The 21,206-nt window shown below is 38.7% G+C and overlaps 1 protein-coding gene across 1 annotated transcript in view; it reads right to left on the bottom strand.

Moving 5' to 3' along the window:
• The window catches only part of ZNF518A (zinc finger protein 518A), a 55,076-nt gene extending 38,006 nt beyond the window's left edge, over positions 1-17,070 (bottom strand). The window contains exon 1 of the mRNA XM_055560756.1: positions 16,954-17,070. The gene's annotated coding sequence lies outside the window, so the exon portion shown is untranslated. The remainder of the gene's footprint in view (positions 1-16,953) is intronic.
• Between the last annotated feature and the right edge of the window lie 4,136 nt (positions 17,071-21,206).

Here is a 21,206-nt window from a genome sequence, read left to right as displayed (position 1 = left end):
GTATTTCTGCAAATTAATAACTCTTAAAAAAACTTAGCTTTGAAAAAAGTTGAAACAACCTATGCAACAACTACAAGATTGGTGTTCAGTGGATAAAAGTTATAAGATATTCAGAAGAAAGATAGAAATACTGAGTAATTACAGGCATTGTCCGAAAAATTACATACTATGTACATACATGAAAAATTAAGCATTACTATTAAAAGAATAGGATACAGTCCATAGTTTCCAAATCAGGAAAGGATTAAAAGGCAGTAAAACTCTTTCAATCCAACATAATGAAGGAAAATATATAAATACAAAGATTAATGGTGATAAATAAAAAGGCAAGTACTATGGTAAAAAATAAGTCTAAATATATCAATAAGCATTTGAACAGATTGTTTACATATAGAGAGATTCTCAGAATATGTCACAAAAATAAATTTCATCTTTATGTTGCTAACAAAAGAAAATCTAAAACAAAACTATAATGTTTGAAAGTAAAGAATATAAAGATACACCAAGAAAATATTAAACTAAAAAAATATAGGCTTAAAATATTAACATGAGTCCAAAATATCATTTAAAGAGTCACTATAAGTAACAATACAAGGAACAATCAACCAAGAAGATATCACATTCCTGACTTACACATAACCACCTAAAATTTGAATTTTTAAAGCAAAAAATAACAAAAAACACATAACCACCTAAAATTTGAATTTTTAAAGCAAAAAATAACAAAAAACTGCTTTTATATGAAAAAAAAAAAAGATCCACAATCACAGAGAGGAAATTTAAAATTATTTTATCAAAAACTGATAGGGCAAGCAAAAGAAAATTAGTAAGGATATAGATTTGAAAATAAAACCATCAAACTTTATCTAATTTATGTACTCCTCCACTTAAAAAGCTTAGAGAAATGGGATAGAAAACTTGAATATATTTTAAGACATAAAGAAAGTCCTAACGCATTTCCTAGAATCAATACCCTACAACCTAATTCCAAAACTAGGATAAAATGACAATATAAATAGGAGTGTATTTCACCTCACATAGTATTGAAATATGGGTATTAGGATGGGTATTTTCTTTAAAATTTTCAAGTTTAACAAACGTTTTAAAATAGAGAAACTACATATAAATACATTTCAAATATAATAACCTAAAAACATCATAAAATGGCATACAAAACACAATTTTTAGAAAATATAATCATTAAACCTATCATTTAAATACATATAGAGTGGTAGCCAAAAATAAGTTCTTGAAAAATACCTAAGCACTTACCTCAAAACTGATAAAAATTTAATTTAAAATGAAGCAACATTTAGTAATTTTTAGAAAGGTAAATTATTCTAAGATGGAAAATGGTAAGAAGGGAGTTATAAGTCACGTCAAATCTTTTCTTCTCCTTCACTGTCAAATAATTCCATCTCTATTTGATGACCCTGAGTCTGTAATTTTTATTATATGCAAATTGCTGTAGTCTTATTTCAAAGAAAACATTTCCAAAGCAGTACATGAACCGTGAACTTCCAGATGTTCAAGCTGGTTTTAGAAAAGGCAGAGGAACCAGAGATCAAATTGCCAACATCCGCTGGATCATCAAAAAAGCAAGAGAGTTCCAGGAAAACATCTATTTCTGCTTTATTGACTATGCCAAAGCCTTTGACTGTGTGGATCACAATAAACTGTGGAAAATTCTTCAAGAGATGGGAATACCAGACCACCTGACCTGCCTCTTGAGAAACCTATATGCAGGTCAGGAAGCAACAGTTAGAACTGGACATGGAACAACAGACTGGTTCCAAATAGGAAAAGGAGTACGTCAAGGCTGTATATTGTCACCCTGCTTATTTAACTTATATGCAGAGTACATCATGAGAAACGCTGGACTGGAAGAACCACAAGCTGGAATCAAGATGGCCAGAAGAAATATCCTCCGGCCATCTTGACGAAAATGACCTCAGATATGCAGATGAGACCACCCTTATGGCAGAAAGTGAAGAGGAACTGAAAAGCCTCTTGATGAAAGTGAAAGAGGAGAGTGGAAAAGTTGGCTTAAAGCTCAACATTCAGAAAACGAAGATCATGGCATCTGGTCCCATCACTTCATGGCAAATAGATGGGGAAACAGTGGAAACAGTGTCAGACTTTATTTTTGGGGGGCTCCAAAATCACTGCAGATGGTGACTGCAGCCATGAAATTAAAAGACGCTTACTCCTTGGAAGGAAAGTTATGACCAACCTAGATAGCATATTGAAAAGCAGAGACATTACTTTGCCAACAAAGGTCCATCTAGTCAAGGCTATGGTTTTTCCAGTGGTCATGTATGGATGTAAGAGTTCGACTGTGAAGAAAGCTGAGCGCCGAAGAATTGATGCTTTTGAACTGTGGTGTTGGAAAAGATTCTTGAGAGTCCCTTGGACTGCAAGGAGATCCAACCAGTCCATTCTGAAGGAGATCAGCCCTGGATGTTCTTTGGAAGGAATGATGCTAAAGCGGAAACTCCAGTACTTTGGCCACCTCATGGGATGAGTTGACTCACTGGAAAAGACTCTGATGCTGGGAAGGATTGGGGGCACGAGGAGAAGGGGACGACAGAGGATGAGATGGCTGGATGGCATCACCGACTCAATGGATGAGAGTCTGAGTGAACTCTGGGAGTTGGTGATGGAGAGGGAGGCCTGGCATGCTGCAATTCATGGGGTAGCAAAGAGTTGGACATGACTGAGCGACTGAACTGAAGTTTCTTTTTTAAATTTTCTGGCCACACCCTGTGGCATGCAGGATCTTAATTCCCAGACCAGGGACTGAACCCATGCCCCCTACATTGGGAGTGCAGAGTCTTAACCACTGGGGAAGTTCCCCAGTAAGTTTTAATATTCTTTAATTTCATCTCATGTAAATGAGGTTTCACTGAAAGTCATCTATATCCATTTCAATGCTGCCCTATTCATATTCCAATTGTTAGGAAAGTCTCTGACAGGAGTAATAAATAATCTTAAAATAGAAAGTTTGCTATGTTGATTGCTATTTCCCTCTTCCTCTTGAAGAATATGGAGATTTCACAAACATTTGTTTAACCCAACATTTTAAAGAGGCATATATGTATATCTATCTGGAAAGAGATGATTTTTTGCAGAATTAGTGTTCTCACTGTAAACTTCATAGTCACATTTGTAGCAAGAGTTGTATTTTATAGAAGCATGCTTCAATGGCCAGCTTTTCTAGAAGAAACACCAATGTTTTCATAAAAGTAACAGTGAATCTGAATTCAGACAAAACACACTTAGAATTTAAACATTTGAATGTCTCCTGAAAAATTTTTGGTAGAGTCTGTGAGTAGAGAGACATCTCCCAGTAACAAATCCTGAAAAATGCTGCCTAAAATTTAAAAAATGTTGTATATCTAAAAAAAAATATTGCTGATAAGGTAGAGGGGTAACAATTCCAAATGGAGAGCAGAGAAAAATGACTCCACAGGGATAGACAAGTACCAACCCAGCAACTGTCTTCAGTGCATCTGCCACAACATAGCTGCCAAGAACTGGTGTTTTTTATGTAGCTGTTGTCCTAAGAGTAGTTCATTAAAATTTTTTAACAAAATGTTTTTTAAAAACAGGAACTTCCCTGGAGGTCCAGTGATTAAGACTCTTCTTTTCTTCCACTGCAGGGGATGTGGGTTCAGTCCCTAGTTGGGGGACTGTTAATAAAATCCTGCATGCATTGCACAGTATGGTCTCTAAAAAAATATATATCATAATATATATATATATACACACACGCACACACACATATGGAGAAGGAAATGGCAACCCACTCCAGTGTTCTTGTCTGGAGAATCCCAGGGATGGGGGAGCTTTGTGGGCTGACGTCTATGGGGTCACACAGAGTTGGACACGACTGAAGTGACTTAGCAGCAGCAGCACACACACATATATATATGTAGAGAGAGGGGAAAGACAGAGAGACACAGAGAAAGGTGCAGAAATAAAAAATACTTCAGTTCAGTTCAAGCAATGCTACATGATCCTGTCCATTAGGGATGCCTGAGTGCCCTCCTGGCATGGCAGCTGGGTTCTACCAAAGTATTTGATCCAAGTGAACACAAGATGAAAGCCATTGTCTTTTATGGCGAAGTCTCAGAAGTCATACTCCCTCATTTCAGCAATATCCTGCAAGTTATAGAGGTCAACTGTATTCAGTGTGGGAGGGAGCTAGAGCTACCTAAATGTATTAATACTAAGAGACTACAACAACTGGAGGCCATCTTGTTAGCCGGCTATTACATTCCATCCTCTGTTCCATTCATATGCAAAATACACTCACCCTCAAAAGATTCATCCCATTACAGCATGAGTTCAAAGTCCAAAATTTTATACCTTGATCAGGACTAGGTATGCATGAGTCTCCTTAATGCAGGACCTTAATGAAGCTCCCTGAGTATTGTTTTTCTTAATCTGAAGGCATGTGAGCTAGACACACCACACCAAAAACAGATTAATTGGTGCAGGCACAGGATAATTTCAATTACTGTAGAAGGTGGCAAGAATGGACATTTGAGACCATTATTGTTTATTTCTTAATTAAATCTAAGAATATAAAAAAATTCCTAATTAAATTGTGACAATGCTTATTTGCAGAGTTCCAAAGAATAGCAAGGAGAGATAGAAAGCCTTTCTAAGTGATCAGTGCAAAGAAATAGAGGAAAATAATAGAATGAGAAAGAATAGAGATCTCTTCAAGAAAATTAGAGATACCAAGGGAACATTTCATGCAAAGATGGGCACAATAAAGGACAGATACAGTATGGACCTAACAGAAGCAGAAGATACTAAGAAGAGGTGGCAAGAAGACACAGAAGAACTATAAAAAATATCTTCATGACCCAGATAACCGTGATAGTGTGATCACTCACCTAGAGCCAGACATCCTGGAATGTGAAGTCAAGAGGGCCTTAGGAGGCATCACTATGAACAAAGCTGGTGGAGGTGATGGAATTCCAGCTGAGCTATTTCAAATCCTAAAAAATGATGCTGTGAAAGTGTTGCACTCAATATGCTAGCAAATTTGGAAAACTCAGCAGTAGCCACAGGACTGGAAAAGGTCAGTTTTCGTTCCAATCCCAAAGAAAGGCAATGCCAAAGAATATTCAAACTACTGCACAATTCCACTCATCTCACACACTAGCAAAGTAAATGCTCAAAATTCTCCAAGCTAGGCTTCAACAGTACATGAACCAAGAACTTCAAGATATTCAAGTTGCATTTAGAAAAGGCAGAGAAACCAGTGATCAAACTGTCAACATCCATTGGATCATAGAAAAAGCAAGAGATTGCCAGGAAAACATCTATTTCTGCTTCATTGACTACGCTAAAGCCTTTGAATGTGTGGATCACAATAAACTGTGGAAAATTCTTCAAGAGATGGGAATACCAGACCACCTGACCTGCCTCCTGAGAAGTCTGTATGCAGGTCAGGAAGCAACAGTTAAAACTGGACATGGAACAACAGACTGATTCTAAATAAGAAAAGAAGCACATCAAGTCTGTATATTGTCACCCTGCTTATTTAACTCATATGCAGAATACATCATGAGAAACGCTGGGCTGGAGGAAGCACAAGCTGGAATCAAGATTGCTGGGAGAAATACCAATAACCTCAGATGACACCACCCTTATGGCAGAAAGCAAAGAAGAATTAAAGAGCCTCTCGATGAAAGTGAAAGAGGAGAGTGAAGAAGCTGGCAAGCTGGCTTAAAACTCAACATTCAGAAAACCAAGATCATGGTATTTGGCCCCATCACTTTATAGCAAATAGATGGGGAAACAATGGAAACAGTGACAGAATTTATTTTCTTGGGCTCCAAAATCACTGCAGATGGTGACTGCAGCCATGAAATTAAAAGATGCTTGCTCCTTGGAAGAAAAGCTATGACAAACCTAGACAGCAAATTAAAAATCAGAAACATTACTTTACCTACAAACGTTCATCTAGTCAAAGCTAAGGTTTTTCCAGTAGTCATGTATGGATGTGAGAGTTGAACTATAAAGAAAGCTGAGCACTGAAGAACTTATGCTTTTGAACTATGTCGTTGGAGAAGACTCTTGAGAGTCCGTTGCACTGCAAGGAGACTAAACCAATCAATCCTAAAGGAAATCAGTCCTGAATATTAATTGGAAGGACTGATGCTGAAGCTGAAGCTCCAATACTTTTGGCCACCTGATGGGAAGAACTGACTCATTAGAAAAGACCCTGATGCTGGGAAGGATTGAAGGCAGGAGGAGAAGGGGACAGTCGAGGATGAGATGGTTGAATGGCATCACCAACTTGATGGACATGAATTTGAGCAAACTCCATGAGCTGGCATGGTGCAGTCCATGTGGTCTCAAAGAGTTGGACACAACTGAATGACTGAACTGAATGCTTATCACTTAAAATTTTTATTATTTACTTACACATGAACTTAACTACATATCACTTCTGTGCATAAATAAAAAGGAATATGTAAGCAAAATAAATCATCCCAGGTATTTAAAAATTCTCTTTACACTGAGTCTGTTCTTGATTACTTTAACTTGGAGGCATAAATATCTGAGCTTTTCTATCAAGTGTCATTCTTTGTACAATAAAGAATGTTTATGATGTAGTATTTCTTTAAAAAGTGATTCACTATTAGCTGCAGGATATTATTGCACACAGCTGATACCCATTCTGCAGGTTTTAATGCTGGCTATGACTAAAAGAAACTAGCAAATTAGTATTGACTCTGGACGGCTCTAGATCTAAGTAAAAATTGGGGTTCTATGAGTGCAGAAGGGGAAATTGATATCAAGGGACAACTAAAAGTCTCAGCAATGTGGTCATTATTTCCATATCATATCTACAAGGTAATGGAAACTCAGAGAATGGACTAATTTGCCCAATGACACACAATTACTAAGTCATACAGCCAGAATCATGTCCAGGTGGATCCAAATTAACAAAACTACCGTAAAACACAGATCTAGAATTGATATGGCTTTGAGGAAATTGACATACTCATCTACTGTTTGTAGTATAAATCATGGCAACATTTTAGGGAGAGGTGATTTAGCAGTACCTATCAAAAACCTGGATGTGCTTCCCTTTAAACCCAACAGCTCTAGAAATTTAGTCTATAGAAGTATCACTACAAATGTGGAAAGAAACATATTTAGGATTTACATGAGCATATCATTTCTACAAGCTTTAAATTAGAAACTAGTATTGCAAATAAAGACAGCAGCAGGGCAGGGGGGAATGGTGGCAGGTACACTGAAATCTCAGAGCCAGAAGTAGAATTATTGTCATTGGTGCAAGACACCATACGGTCTTGGTGGTCCATACACTCACTGCTGGTCCATAACCAGCGGTCACAGCAGTCACATCCCCTCTAGACCAGTTCTGTGGTAGGATTTGGGGGAGTTTATCTTGCTGAGTCAGTCTGGTAATCCTAAAGATTCTGTGAGCTGCCAGATATTTTTCAGTAAATTCCTTTTCTCCTTTAACTATTACATTGGTTTCTACTAGTTGTAACTGAGAACTGTGATTGATACTCTGGCCTCATCTCTTCTCCTCCTAACTCCCGTAGGATCTGTGCTGTTGGTGTGCCCTCTGCTGGGATCTCACAGGGCTGCTTCCCTTATATCACTCAGGATTTATATCAAATGTCACCCACGAGCAAAAGGCCCAGATCCCCCAAACTCAGTAAGTTCTGTACCCAAACTTTTCACTCTTTCAAATCTCCATGTTGTATTGTCTTCACAAGACTTATCACTAGATGAAATTATTTAGCTCACATTTACTTGTACTCTTGTTTATTTCTTCCCCTCCCACAAATAGAAACTATAGAAATTACCGTGCCTAGAAAGTTGCCAGGCACTTAGTATGGACACCATAATTTTTGCTGAATTAATAAATGAATGAAAGAATTTTATATCTTTGTTTTGTAATACCATGTAATTGTTAACATCTTCTGAATATCTATAGGAAATTAAATAAACTGGGGGTATGACCATCTAATAGAATATTACATACCTAGTAAAAATATGAAGTATATTGTATATATCTTGGGGTTTCCCAGGTGGTGCTAGTGGAAAAGAACCCACCTGCCTATGCAGGAGACATAAGAGATGTGGGTTCGATCCCTGGGAAGATCCCCTGGAGGAGGAAATGAGAACCCACTCCAGTATTCTTGACTGGAAAATTCCCTGGACAGAGGAGCCTAGTGGGCTACAGTCCATAGGGTCACAAAGAGTATGCATCTTAATATAGAAAGAATTCCACAATAGATTTCTAAGTAAAACAGTGAAATGTAAATGAAAGTAATTATATGATGATATGATTTCATATGTGTAACATGCCTACAAAGAATATGAGAAGATATTAATCAAATACATTAAGAGTAGTTTACTCAGTATAACGGGAATACTAAGATGGAAAGAGAAATCCCTCACTTCTTGCATAATACTTTTTTTTCAGTGATTATGTATGTACTGTCTCTTTTTTCATTTCAAACAAACAAGCTAGTTTGAAAAAGATATATTTATTGGAAAAAATACTAAGGTATGATATCATTTGCAATGAAAGGAAGAGTTAAACATACAACTACTGGAAGGACAGGAATGTTACTGGGTCTCAGAAACTCTCAGAATCAAGAGATATAAAAATTCTCGGATCTGAAATGCAAATCAAAACTACAATGAGGTACCACCTCACACCAGTCAGAAAGGCCATCATTAAAAAGCCTACACATAACAAATGCTGGAGAGGGTGTGGAGAAAAGGAAACTGTCCTACACTGTTGGGAGAAATGTAAATTGGTGCAGCCCCTATGGAGAAGAGGATAGAGGTTCCAGAGTTGCCATATGATCTTGCAATCCCACTCCTGGGTATATATTCAGAGAAAACCTTAATTGAAAAAGATACATGCACCCCAATGTACACTGCAGCACTATTTAGCCAAGATATAGAAACAACCTAAATGTCCATCAACACATGAGAGGATAAAGGACACAAATGTATATATGGTACCTATATAGAATGTAAAACTTTTCAGCCATAAAAAAGAATGAAATAATGCCATTTTCGGCAACATGTATGGGCCTAGAGATTACCATACTAAGTGAAGTAAGTCAGAAAGAGGAAGACAAATATCATATGAAATCACTTATATGTGGAATCTAAAATATGACACAAATGAACTTACCTACAAAACAGAAACAGACATAGAGAACAGATTTGCAGTTGCCAAGGGAGTGGGAGGATGGGAAAGGAATAGATTGGGAATTTGGGATTAACCGAATGATGCTAAAGCTGAAACTCCAGTACTTTGGCCACCTCATGCGAAGAGTTGACTCACTGGAAAAGACTCTGATGCTGGGAGGGATTGGGGGCACGAGGAGAAGGGGACAACAGAGGATGAGACGGCTGGATGGCATCCCTGACTCGATGGACGTAAGTCTGAGTGAACTCAGGGAGTTGGTGATGGATAGGGAGGCCTGGCATGCTGCGATTCATGGGGTCGCAAAGAGTTGGACACGACTGAGCGACTGATCTGATCTGATCTGATGCTGCAAACTATTATGTATAGAATGGATAGACAAGACTCTACTGTGTAGCACAGGGAACTATATTCAATATCCTGTAATAAACCATAATGGAAAAGAATATGAAAAAGAATACATATATATGTATAACAATCACTTTGCTGTACAGTAGAAATAATATTGTAAAACTATTTCAATAAAATAAATTAAAAAAATAAAAATTCTCATAACTTTTTCTATCCATCTCTTATTTTGGTTCCTGTTTACATGTCACCTTTACACTATTTCACTGCTACGCTTCTGCTACCCAAGTCTAGGGCTAGTGATAGTGGATAAGCTAGAGAAAGCTGGCCCCTGTGGCTTTATCAGAAATTTCATGGAACTATCCATAGAGCCTGTATACTCATCTGTTTGTTCTAGGTGGAGAAGGAAGTAGTAAGGGAAATGGTTTATAAAAAAACCACATATGTGGTACTCAGATCAGTACTCTGAATTCTCCTGCCTCAAGAGAATATGTTTAGAACAAGATAAATGATGAAAGATTCCAGTGACAGACATCCACAGTGAAAACTTTCGCACTGTCATCAAGGTTATTAAATATTGTCTAAATCATCCATGTCTTCATATTCATATTAGTAACAGCTAATCTTTAAGCATTGCTGGGAATCCTTCCACAAACTGGGAACTAGTATGTAGCTGTGAATAGGTTCTTAGTCGCTCAGTTGTGGACTGTAGCCTGCCAGGCTCCTCTGTCCCTGGGATTCTCCAGGCAAAAGTACTGGAGTGGGTTGCCATTCCCTTCTCCAAGGGATCTTCCCAACCTAGGGATTAAACCTGGGTCTCCTGCATTGCAGGCAGAGCTCATCTGAGCTACTAGGGAAACCCCAAAGCCCTGTAGCAGAAGGGACTGCCACCAACTGTAGTACAATATTATTTCTCATAAATCGTGGTTAAATCTTAATCACATTTATTTAGATGCTTGATATCTTTAATATTTTTTCCCAAATCAGTCAGTTCCATCAAAATCCATAAGGAAGCATTTTAAAGCTGCTGACATATTAGTCAAAGTCGGTTGTTTGTTTTCTTGCAGTGTCTTAACAGAACAAAGGATTATTGCTTTCTCATGTCTCAGTCCAATGTGGGTTAAGAGAGAGAGGAGTGTTCCATGCAGACACTTAGGGATCTAGGTTTCCTATAACTAGGGTCTCCACTTCCCCCAGGGGGCTCAGAGTCCACCAAATTCTCCACATTTGGACTTCAGAAAAAGAAAACTAGGAAAAATAAAGAAGCCAACACCTATTCTTAATCATCACAATCTAAAAATAATGCACATTACTTCTTTCCAATTCCACTGGTAATTTATAAATCCATCTAGAAACAAGGCATGTTGGGAAATATAGTCTGGTTGTGTGCCCAGGAGGAACAGAAGAAAATGGATATTGGTAGTTGATATTTACTTCCAAAACAGTTGACATTAAACAGCTTATTGTATTTTTCAGATGCTTATTTCTAAAAGTTACTTCTTATTAGCATGAATAATACAACTGCTTCAGCAGATTCCCATTATATATCAGTTGAAGGTCTCTTGGTTGCAAATATCAGAAATCCAAAGTAAACAAGTAAATGAAAAGAAGGGTTTATTTGCTCACATAAGCAAATCTCAGATGGTAGAGGCATAGAGCCAACCTTAGTAGAGGCATAGAGCCAACCTTAGGGACAACCAGAATAACAACAGGGTTTTCTCTTTGTTGCTAATCTCTACTTTTCTCTTAGGCTTTTTTCTTTAAAACCGTACATCCATGTGTTGGGAGACACATACTCAGATTCAAATATCTCTATAACCAGTTCTAGTTCTAAAAGTGGCTCGAATGGACTACAACGAGTACAGGAGTCATTCACAATATTCAGTGTGATTCTCTTAACCTTGAGCTTGGGCTCACCAGGTGTTGTGCTCATATGAGCAGAATTGAAAATGTGCTACTTTGGTACTAAGTAACTTACCAGTTCATTCATCTCTCTCTACTGCTATCATGGTAAAGACAATGATTCTATGAATACTTAAAACAGATTAAAAGTCTAGCAGAAGAGTGAAGCTATAGAAGATCTACAATCTTGGTTGCATTTGGTACCCTCTCAATGGCAATGAAGCAAAATAGGGCTTTTTACTATAAGATTAAAAGAGGTACTTTAAATACTTAGCACATTACTATACTAGAATGCTTTAGAAAAGGTTTCACAGAGTCAAAATCTATCCCTCATAACAGAGACTGTTAGCAATTCCCCAATATATTCATTCCCCTCCATTTCTAGAGCAGGAGTTGGCAAATTTTTCTGAAAGGACCAGATATTGAATATTTTAGGCTTGCTATATGGTCAGAGGATTCTTTGGATCTCTGTTACAACTACTCTCAACTCTGCTATTGTAACACAAAATCAGCCCTAGACAACACCAAAAGCAGAAGCAACAAAAGGAAAAACAGATAAACTGATCATCATCAAAATTACAAATATTTGTAACTCAAAGGGCACCAAAAAGAAAGTTAAAAAAAAAACCCAGCAGAATGGAAAAAAAGATCTGAAAATTATATTTCTGATAAGGCATTTATATCTATAATATATAAAGAACTATTACAATCCAATATCAAAAATACAAATAATCTAAGTGAAAAATGGAGAAAGGATCTGTATAGACTTTTCTCCAAAGCAAATATGCAAATGGCCAATAAGCTCATGAAAAGATGCTTAATATCTTTAGTTACTATAGAAATGCAAACCAAAGCCACAGTAAGATATCATTTCACAACCACTAGGTTGACTATAATTTTTAAAAGATAATAAGCATGATAAGGCTGTGGAAAAATCAAAATCTTTACACACTGCTGATGGGAATGTAAAGCAGTATAGCCACTTTGGAAAATAATCTAGCCATCCCTCAAATGGCATACTAGTCAGTAATTTCACTCCTGCTGTTGCTGCTGCTGCTAAGTCGCTTCAGTCGTGTCCGACTCTGTGCGACCCCAGAGATGGCAGCCCACCAGGCTCCTCTGTCCCTGATATTCTCCAGGCAAGAACACTGGAGTGGGTTGCCATTTCCTTCTCCAATGCATGAAAGTGAAAAGTGAAGGTGAAGTAGTAAGAGATAGATATAGTAAGAGAACTGAAAACATACATCAACACAAAAACTTGTAGATGAATGTTTATAGATAGGTTTATTCACAATAGTCAAAAGATAGAAACAACTCAAATTTCCATCAACTGATGAAAGGATAACTCTGCATATTGATACAATGGAATATTATTTCGCCACAAGAAGAAATGAAGCATTAACACATGCTATGACTAGGGTGAACCTTGAAAATATTATTCGAAGTGAAAGAAGCCAGTCACAAAGGACTGCATATTATATGATTCAGTTTATATGAAAAGTCTAAGATAGACAAATCTATAGAGATAGAAAGTAGATCATTGGTTGCTTAGGTCTTGGAGGGGAAAGGGAGATGGGAGATTCAGGGAGAATAGCGAAAGGGTGTGGGGTTTCTGTTCAAGGTGATGCAAATATTCTAAATTGGTGCAAGATGCATGGTTCTGTGATTAGACTAGAAGTCACTGAATTGTACATTTTAAATGAGTGAATTGTATGGCATGTGAATTACATTAATAATATGTTTAAAAATCTGTAGCCACAGACGACAGGTCAAATGTGTAGGGCTGTATTCTAATAAAATTGTATTTATAAAAACAAGTGGGACCTCTGTTCTAGAGTGAGAGAATCTTCAATTAAAAAAAAAAAGCTATCTCTCCCAGCTTCTCTTGCAAAAGCTTGTATACAACTTTTGGGAATTGTTCTTAAGTAGAAAAGGTGTGCTTTTTGATTTCCTTTGTCCTTCCTATTCACTGGAATGGCCAGAGTTCTAGCAGCCATCTTGGACACTGAAATGACTTTGGAAAATGAAAGCCACACACAGTGGGCCACAAGACAGCAAGAGCCTGGAATCCTCACCCCATGAATCACCATACTAATCCCAACCTGATTTCATCCAGATTTCTTGAACGAAAAAATAAATGTATGTCATGTTTAAATAACTTTTATTTTAGAGCCTTCCATTACTCTGTGCTCACAGCTGTGCCTTGTTCCAACTACTAAAACCCTTAAGGAATTAAACAGCCAGACTTCCTGGAGGGGCTCAAGAGAATGTTATGGACATCCAACATCCAATTCTATGAACACAGATGTCCAATTCTCTGCCTCTCGTTTTCTCACTCTTTTACTCTCTCCCTCCTGTGTAACTTTTTAAAAAAATGTCAAATTTCACAAATACAAGCAGCACCACACAGAACAGGCCCAGGGTTTGCTAAATCCCTGTTTAGTCCAAGTCTTGATCACCATATATACAGTCTGTTGTGAGTTTCTCTACAGATCAGGTAGTGTTAGCATTAGCTTGTGACTCACTCTGCTCTATAGGACAGAAGAAAACAGTTCTCTGAGTGGGTCCTGTTTTACCTTGACAAGATTAAAATAATGTCTGAAGAGCTCTTAAAGTGTCAGAAAAGATTTCCAAATATAATGTTGACCTTCATTCACAAAAAGGTACAGATACACTATATAGCATATCTTCTCCATAAGGGTGTGAGGCATGGAACAGACCTAATATTCTTATGCTCCTCACTAAAAAATATATCTCTGTTTTATAAAATAAATATGTCCTCCTAAAATTTATATGTTGAAGCCCCAACCCCCAGTGTTGTCATATTTGGAGATGAGGCCTCTGAGGAAATCATTAAAGTTAAATAAGGTCATAAGGGACTTCCTTGGTGACCCAGTGGCTAAGACTCTGTGTGCCCAATGAGGGGGATGCGATTTCAATCCTTGGTCGGGGAACTAAGATCCCACATACTGCAACCAAGAGTTCACATGCTGTAACTAAAGATTCTGAGAGCTGCAACTAAAAAACCCACTGCAGCCACATCAATTAATCAATAAAAACAAGGTCACAAGAGTGGGACCCTGATCTGATTATTGTCCTTATATGATGAGACACCAGAGACATCTCTCTCTCCATACATACATACAGACAGACAGACAGACAGACACACACACACACACACACTCAGGGAAGCCCATGTGAAGACACAGCAAGAAGGTGAACATCTACAAGCCAGGAAGAGAATTCTCACCAGAAACACAATAGCCAGAACCCTGATCGTGAACTTCTGGCCTCCTTCTCCAAAACTGAGAAAACTAATTTTTGTGGTTTAAGCCAGCCAAATTGCAGTATTTTGTTACACAGTTCGAGCAGACTACTACACACTCCACAAGGGAGAAGATCCTACTTCAGCATCATTTTCCGATTATCCTCTGATAAAATCCACTTTAACACCAACATGTTCATAAGCTAGCTTCACATACTCTGGACCTGCTTGATATTTCAACTTGACTCTTACTCTCATGAGCAATTTTTTGGGTTCTTGGAGGCTTCCTGCTAGGGTGCCTTCTGACTATACCTCCTCCTATGACATGTAGAATGACCAATCATCCTGAATTACCTGGGACTGAAGGGTTCCTGGAACTCAAGATTTTTGGTACTAAAACAAGGAGAGTTCTAGGCAAACTTGGACAAGTTGATCACCCTAAATGGGCAATGTATTCTATCTCCCCCCAGTTAACTGCTCCATTTACAGCTCTAGATTTTCTAATAATCCACACTACACAGATTCTCTCTGTTGAAGTCTCATATCCCTTCTACACAGTCCTCTTGAGAGAGTAAAAAAGTCTCCAGGCAAGCTCTCCCTTTCACATGGCCCACATGTAGTACAAGAGAAACACTCAAACATCATCTGTCCTGATGGGAGGGACTACAACTTCCTTTGTTCCTCTGCCAAAACTTCTAACTGACGCATTTCTCCCACCCTTACAATTTCCCAGATGCAGTCATATACCTCCACACTTCCCAAAAGCAAGGGGACATATACCAAGCTCTCTGAGTAGTGCCACTGAAGCCTCACTCATCAGACCTGAAGGGGAGAGGGAAAGCATAACAATGGCTCTCTCCTAAAGTGCTTGTTTTGAAATCCTCTCTTTCAAAATCTTCTTTTAAGCCTGAAACAGGTGAAAAGTTCCAACCACTGAAAAATTAGTTCTAGGATTTTGATGACCAAACACAGGAAGAAGATTGACCAGAAGCCCTAGAAGCTGAAAGCCCTAGATTCTTGCACTAAGAGCCAAGCTTCTCATGGGCTACTCCAGCCAATGACTGACGGCAGCATAGACAATGAGGCAGGCTCTTTCCTAGAACTCCTCTGACAGTGATTTTGGCTTAAGGATTCTCAACAGCCTTGCTAAATCTTCCTTAGATTGTGTAGGAGTCTAGGATACTTCCACCAATCTTTCTTCCCTCTCTCCTTCACTCAGTTTCAGACTTCATCACAGTCTGATGGCTCTTCCAGCCTCCCCTTCTTCCAGGCTCCCTCCCCCAATCTCCCTCACAAGTGTTTTCCTCTAATAAAATCTTGCACATTTAATTTCATCATAACAACCATCCCTCAGAGGACCCAGACTAATACAAAGATACTTCCTTCAAAAACATGCATCTGGGCAGCACCTCATGTTGGTGTTTCATAGTTGTTGCACTATAATGCTACATGCAAAACTTCCAGTTCAATATCCATTTAAGCTATTGATCATGTATGAAATAATATGGTAAGAGGGAGCACCAGGGAAAATGATGGGATTTTACATTTCTTGTTGTTCAACAATGCCCAGTTTTGTTAAAATATATGTTTAATCTGTAGGAGTACAGAGTGATTTTTGGCCAGAGTTAACACGGTAGGTACTGAATGTGTGAGTGCAGATACTATATATGTGAATCTACCTTTGGTAGGGGCAAGGATACGAGACCAAGCGAAACCCGAGGTCATTGGGAGAGTGATGGTGACCCGAGCATACATTCAGCTTCCTGCCCACAGTAAAATGCACAAGAGCTGTGACTTGGCCCCACTTCAACGGCAACAGGACGCTGAGCTGAAGGTGAATAGCACTTGCAGAAGCGGCTTACCAGGATAACAAGCACCCGGGGTTTGAATTTTTTTAAATGGAAGCACGAGAGATTTCAAACACATGTCCTGCAGCCAAACTGATGGAGTTAGACCAGCTTCACTGAATACTAGCTCTATGATCTTAAATCACTTCCCCTCTCTTAGCCTTAGCTTCCTCGTATATAAAATGAAAACAGTAATATTTCTTTCTCCTGGGACTGTTGTTGAAGAAGCCATTAAGTGGTATGGCAATGCTGGTGTTAAGCACAATGCCAGACACGTGACTTGTATTACAGGCAGTAGGTTGTCACCAAGTCCCCAACCTTTCCCGGCCACAAACAGCTTCCACAAACAGCTTCCCTACCGCGCCCGCTCCCGGCAGTCTCTTCACTTCAGCCCCTCTCAGCCGAACGCGATCCCTCCGCGCTCGCGTCACTTCCGGGGGAATGTGCGTGCGGCTCTTCGAAACACCCGGATGCAGTTATCATGGCTGCCATCAGTGAGGGAATCGCGATGGAGATCAAGTCAAGAGTTGCTCGCAAAGCACTCAGAGTTTGGGACTTCAAGGAAGTCAGTCAAAGGACAAAGGATGAGATCGCTGGGCAGCAGGATGTCCTAACCGGTCCTAGAAACTGCGCCTCTGCGATTCCCATTAACTTGCCGCCAAGTTTTTCTAGCTTCCCAGGTGGTAATAGTAAAAAACCCGGTTTCCAAAGCAGATTTAATAAGAGAGCCGGGTTTGATCCCTGGCTGGGGAAGATCCCCTGGAGAAGGGCATGGCAACCCACTCCAACATTCTTGCCTGGAGAATCCTATGGACAGAGGAGCCTAGCTGGCTATAGTCTGTGGGAATCCCAAAGAGTCCGATAGGACTGAAGCGATTTAGCACGCACCAAAGTTTTTCCTAGAGGGGTCGCTCCTCTTGGCAGGGTGGGGCCTCGCTTCCTACCCAGCACTTTGCGTGCCGGGATTTTGTTCCGGTAACGCCCTGCTGCCCAGGAGCTGAGTGGGTAGTGCAGTGGCTGGCCGGAGAGGAAAGGGCGAGCGGGAGGCTAGAAGAGAAAGAAGCGGGAAGCCCTGGGGACTTCTGAGGCGGCCAAGCTGGGTACGCTCCAGAGTGCAGCCCCGAACTGCCGCCCCCTCTGGAGCCTGTTTCCCTAGAGGCCGACATGCTCCTCACCAAGGAGCTCTCAGAATAAACCGCAGGATTGTTCTCTGCCGACCCATCTTACTCAACAGTAGACTTTGATCCTCGAAAATATCTAGGATATGTAGAATGTGATTTTTTTTTTAACATCCCAAATACAAGCAAACTAGTAAGTTTAAGAGGGAAAGTTAGCATGATGAGTCACCTGGTGGTTTTCTTTTAACGTTTAAATCTGGATAACATGCTTGTGACATTTTTACCGAAAGCATTCTTTTAAAACGACCTGTATGAGAAAACAGGTTAATATTTTAAGTACTCAGAATTGTTGAAAGTTGCTGCTGCGCAGTTAGGATGAAACACGGGGTCACCAGAATTATACCTCAAGATAATAGCTTTAATTGCTAAAAGCTTCAGAAAATGCAACAATAATTCTAGGTGGTGTAATATATTAGAGTTAGTTCTTTCACAGAGTGCCCTATAGGTTTTGTCATCGAGTGAAACAGGAACAGATGTAAGTTGATAAACATGTCCTAGTAGTTAAAATTATTTTTTTTAATGCTTAATTGTATATGTATTGGATTCAGAATCTCAGTTGAAACCATTTTTATTTGTTTGAAATATGTAATGAGCTGATAATGTGTAAACACAGAATATTACTATTTTTATAGAAACAAAAATACGGAAACTAATATTTAAAGCAGGTTGAGTCTAATATAAGGTATTACAGTGGGTTTTTTTTTTTTTTGGAGCAATTTGATACAGATTTTATTCACTTTTCAACAACCAAATCAGTCTTCTGTGTTCATTGCTTGTGAAGCAGTTTTACTGAAGCATCATTCAGGGAAAGAACATTGCCAAATCTTTTTTTTTTTTTTTTTTTTTTTGCTTCCTTAGCTTTATATTTATTTTATGTTTTCCTTTTTTTTTTTTTAATTTAAAATGACTCTTGTCTTAATTGAATCTTACAGCCCGAATTTTCACTTCCCAGCCACATAAACAAGAAAGTTATATAACTTCCAGTTAAAAATAATCAAATCAAACCCCAGGTTGTAGTTTACACATTTTAATTGGAAGGGTTCCAGAAATAATAAAACAAGGTTATTTGAGAATGTGTTATAATTTGAATTTTCACTTAAAGTGTCAAAATTAGAAGAGCTGACCTAGAAAAGTCTTAAAAATGAAGAAGAAAAGAAATTGAATATTTACCACCTCTCTAAATATTCTGTTATTTGAACAGAAAATAAAATGACATTAGAAAGCACCTGGGATTTGTTTTTACGATTACAGACTGTGTGCAAAGCACTGAGTTGATATTGGATGAGAAAGTGCTTTGTGATATATAAAGTAATATATAAATCATGAACAGTTATTACTCTCATTCTTCTGGCAAAGTCATGTCTCCCTGTGCTGTATTTGAAGCTCCAGAACCCTTTTGTTTTTACACTAGTATTAATAGATATGGTTGTAATAGTATTTTAAAGGAACTGAAAATGAATGCTCTGTTAATGCATTTTAAATGTTTTCCCTTGCTTATGTGTTATCTGAGATTGTATTTATAAACACATTTGTACACATTAGAGTAATTTGATGGTCATGGATAGGGGGTATGTTCTTACTTTTTGCTTTTTGTGTGATTTCTTACAGGTAGGTCTTCTGGGTTCTTGGCACAGTGCCACACGGACTGGACAAAGCATTGTTAAGATGGAAATTTTTATTACACTAATCAGTTCAAACACTTGACCTGTCTGTTTAGTTTTCCAATATTTTAATCAAGCAATTAGATATGGGATGAGTGCAAATGTGTGGTAGTTTAAACATTCTTTCACATTGCCTTTCTTTGGGATTGGAATGAAAACTGACCTTTCCAGTCCTGTGGTCACTGCTGAGTTTTCCAGATTTGCTGGCATATTGAGTGCAGCACTTTAACAGCATCATCTTTTAGGATTTGAAATAGCTCAGCTGGAATTCCAGCACCTCCACTACCACACAACTGCACTCATCTAACACGCTAGTAAAGTAATGTTCAAAATTTTCCAGGCCAGGCTTCAGCAATACGTGAACCATGAACTTCAACTTGTTCAAGCTGGTTTTAGAAAAGGCAGAGGAACCAGAGATCAAATTGCCAACATCCACTGAATCATCGAAAAAGCAAGAAAGTTCCAGAAAAACATCTACTTCTGCATTATTGACTATGCCAAAGCCTTTGACTGTGTGGATCACAATAAACTGTGGAAAATTCTTCAGGAGATGGGAATACCAGACCACCTGACCTGCCTCTTGAGACACCTGTATGCAGGTCAGGAAGCAACAGTTAGAATTGGACATGGAACAACAGACTTGTTCCAAATAGGAAAAGGAGTACATCAAGGCTGTATATTGTCACTCTGCTTATTTAACTTATATGCAGACTGCATCATGAGAAACGCTGGGCTGCATGAAGCAAAAGCTGGAATCAAGATTGATGGGAGAAATATCAATAACCTCAGATATGACACCACCCTTATGGCAGAAAGTGAAGAAGAACTAAAGAGCCTCTTGATGAAACTGAAAGAGGAGAGTGAAAAAGTTGGTTTAAAACTCAACATTCGGAAAACTAAGATCACAGCATCTGGTCCCATCACTTCACGGGAAATAGATGGGGAAACAGTGGAAACAGTGGCTGACTTTATTTTGGGGGGCTCAAAAATCAGTGCAGATGGTGACTACAGACATGAAATTAAAAGACGCTTACTCCTTGGAAGGAAAGTTATGACCAACCTACACAGCATATTAAAAAGCAGAGACATTCCTTTGTCAACAAAGGTCCATCTAGTCAAGGCTATGGGTTTTCCAGTAATCATATATGGATGTAAGAGTCGGACTATAAAGAAAGCTGAGCGCCAAAGAATTGATGCTTTTAAAATGTGGTGTTGGAAAAGACTCTTGAGAGTCCCTTGGACTGCAAGGAGATCCAACCAGTCCATCCTAAAGGAGATCAGTCCTGGGTGTTCATTGGAAGGACTGATATTGAAGCTGAAATTCCAATACTTTGGCCACCTAATGCGAAGAGCTGACTCATTTCAAAAGACCCTGATGCTGGGAAAGATTGAGGGCAGGAGGAGAAGGGGATGACAAAGGATGAGATGGTTGGATGGTGTCACTGACTCGATGGACATGAGTTTGAGTAAGCTCTGGGAGTTGGTGATGGACAGGGAAGCCTGGCATGCTGCAGTCCATGGGGTTACACGACTGAGTGACTGAACTGAACTAGATGTGGGCTTCATAGAGTGAGCAGTATTTGTGGGATATTTGATGATAACTTTATTTCCTACCAAATGTAAAGTTTGATCTCAAATAGTTAACCTTTTTTGAGCCCTTACCATGTGCTGATCTCTGTGTTAAGTACTCTACATGCATTATCTCCCTTAATACTTAACAGTAACACATTAATTAGGTCTATTAAACTTGCTGTTTTACAGATGGAGAAATGA

The sequence above is a fragment of the Bubalus kerabau genome, chromosome 22 (assembly GCF_029407905.1).
Source record: "Bubalus kerabau isolate K-KA32 ecotype Philippines breed swamp buffalo chromosome 22, PCC_UOA_SB_1v2, whole genome shotgun sequence".
NCBI lineage: Eukaryota > Metazoa > Chordata > Mammalia > Artiodactyla > Bovidae > Bubalus > Bubalus kerabau.
Note: the sequence above shows the minus strand (reverse complement) of the source record. Positions and strands in the feature narration are given on the sequence as shown.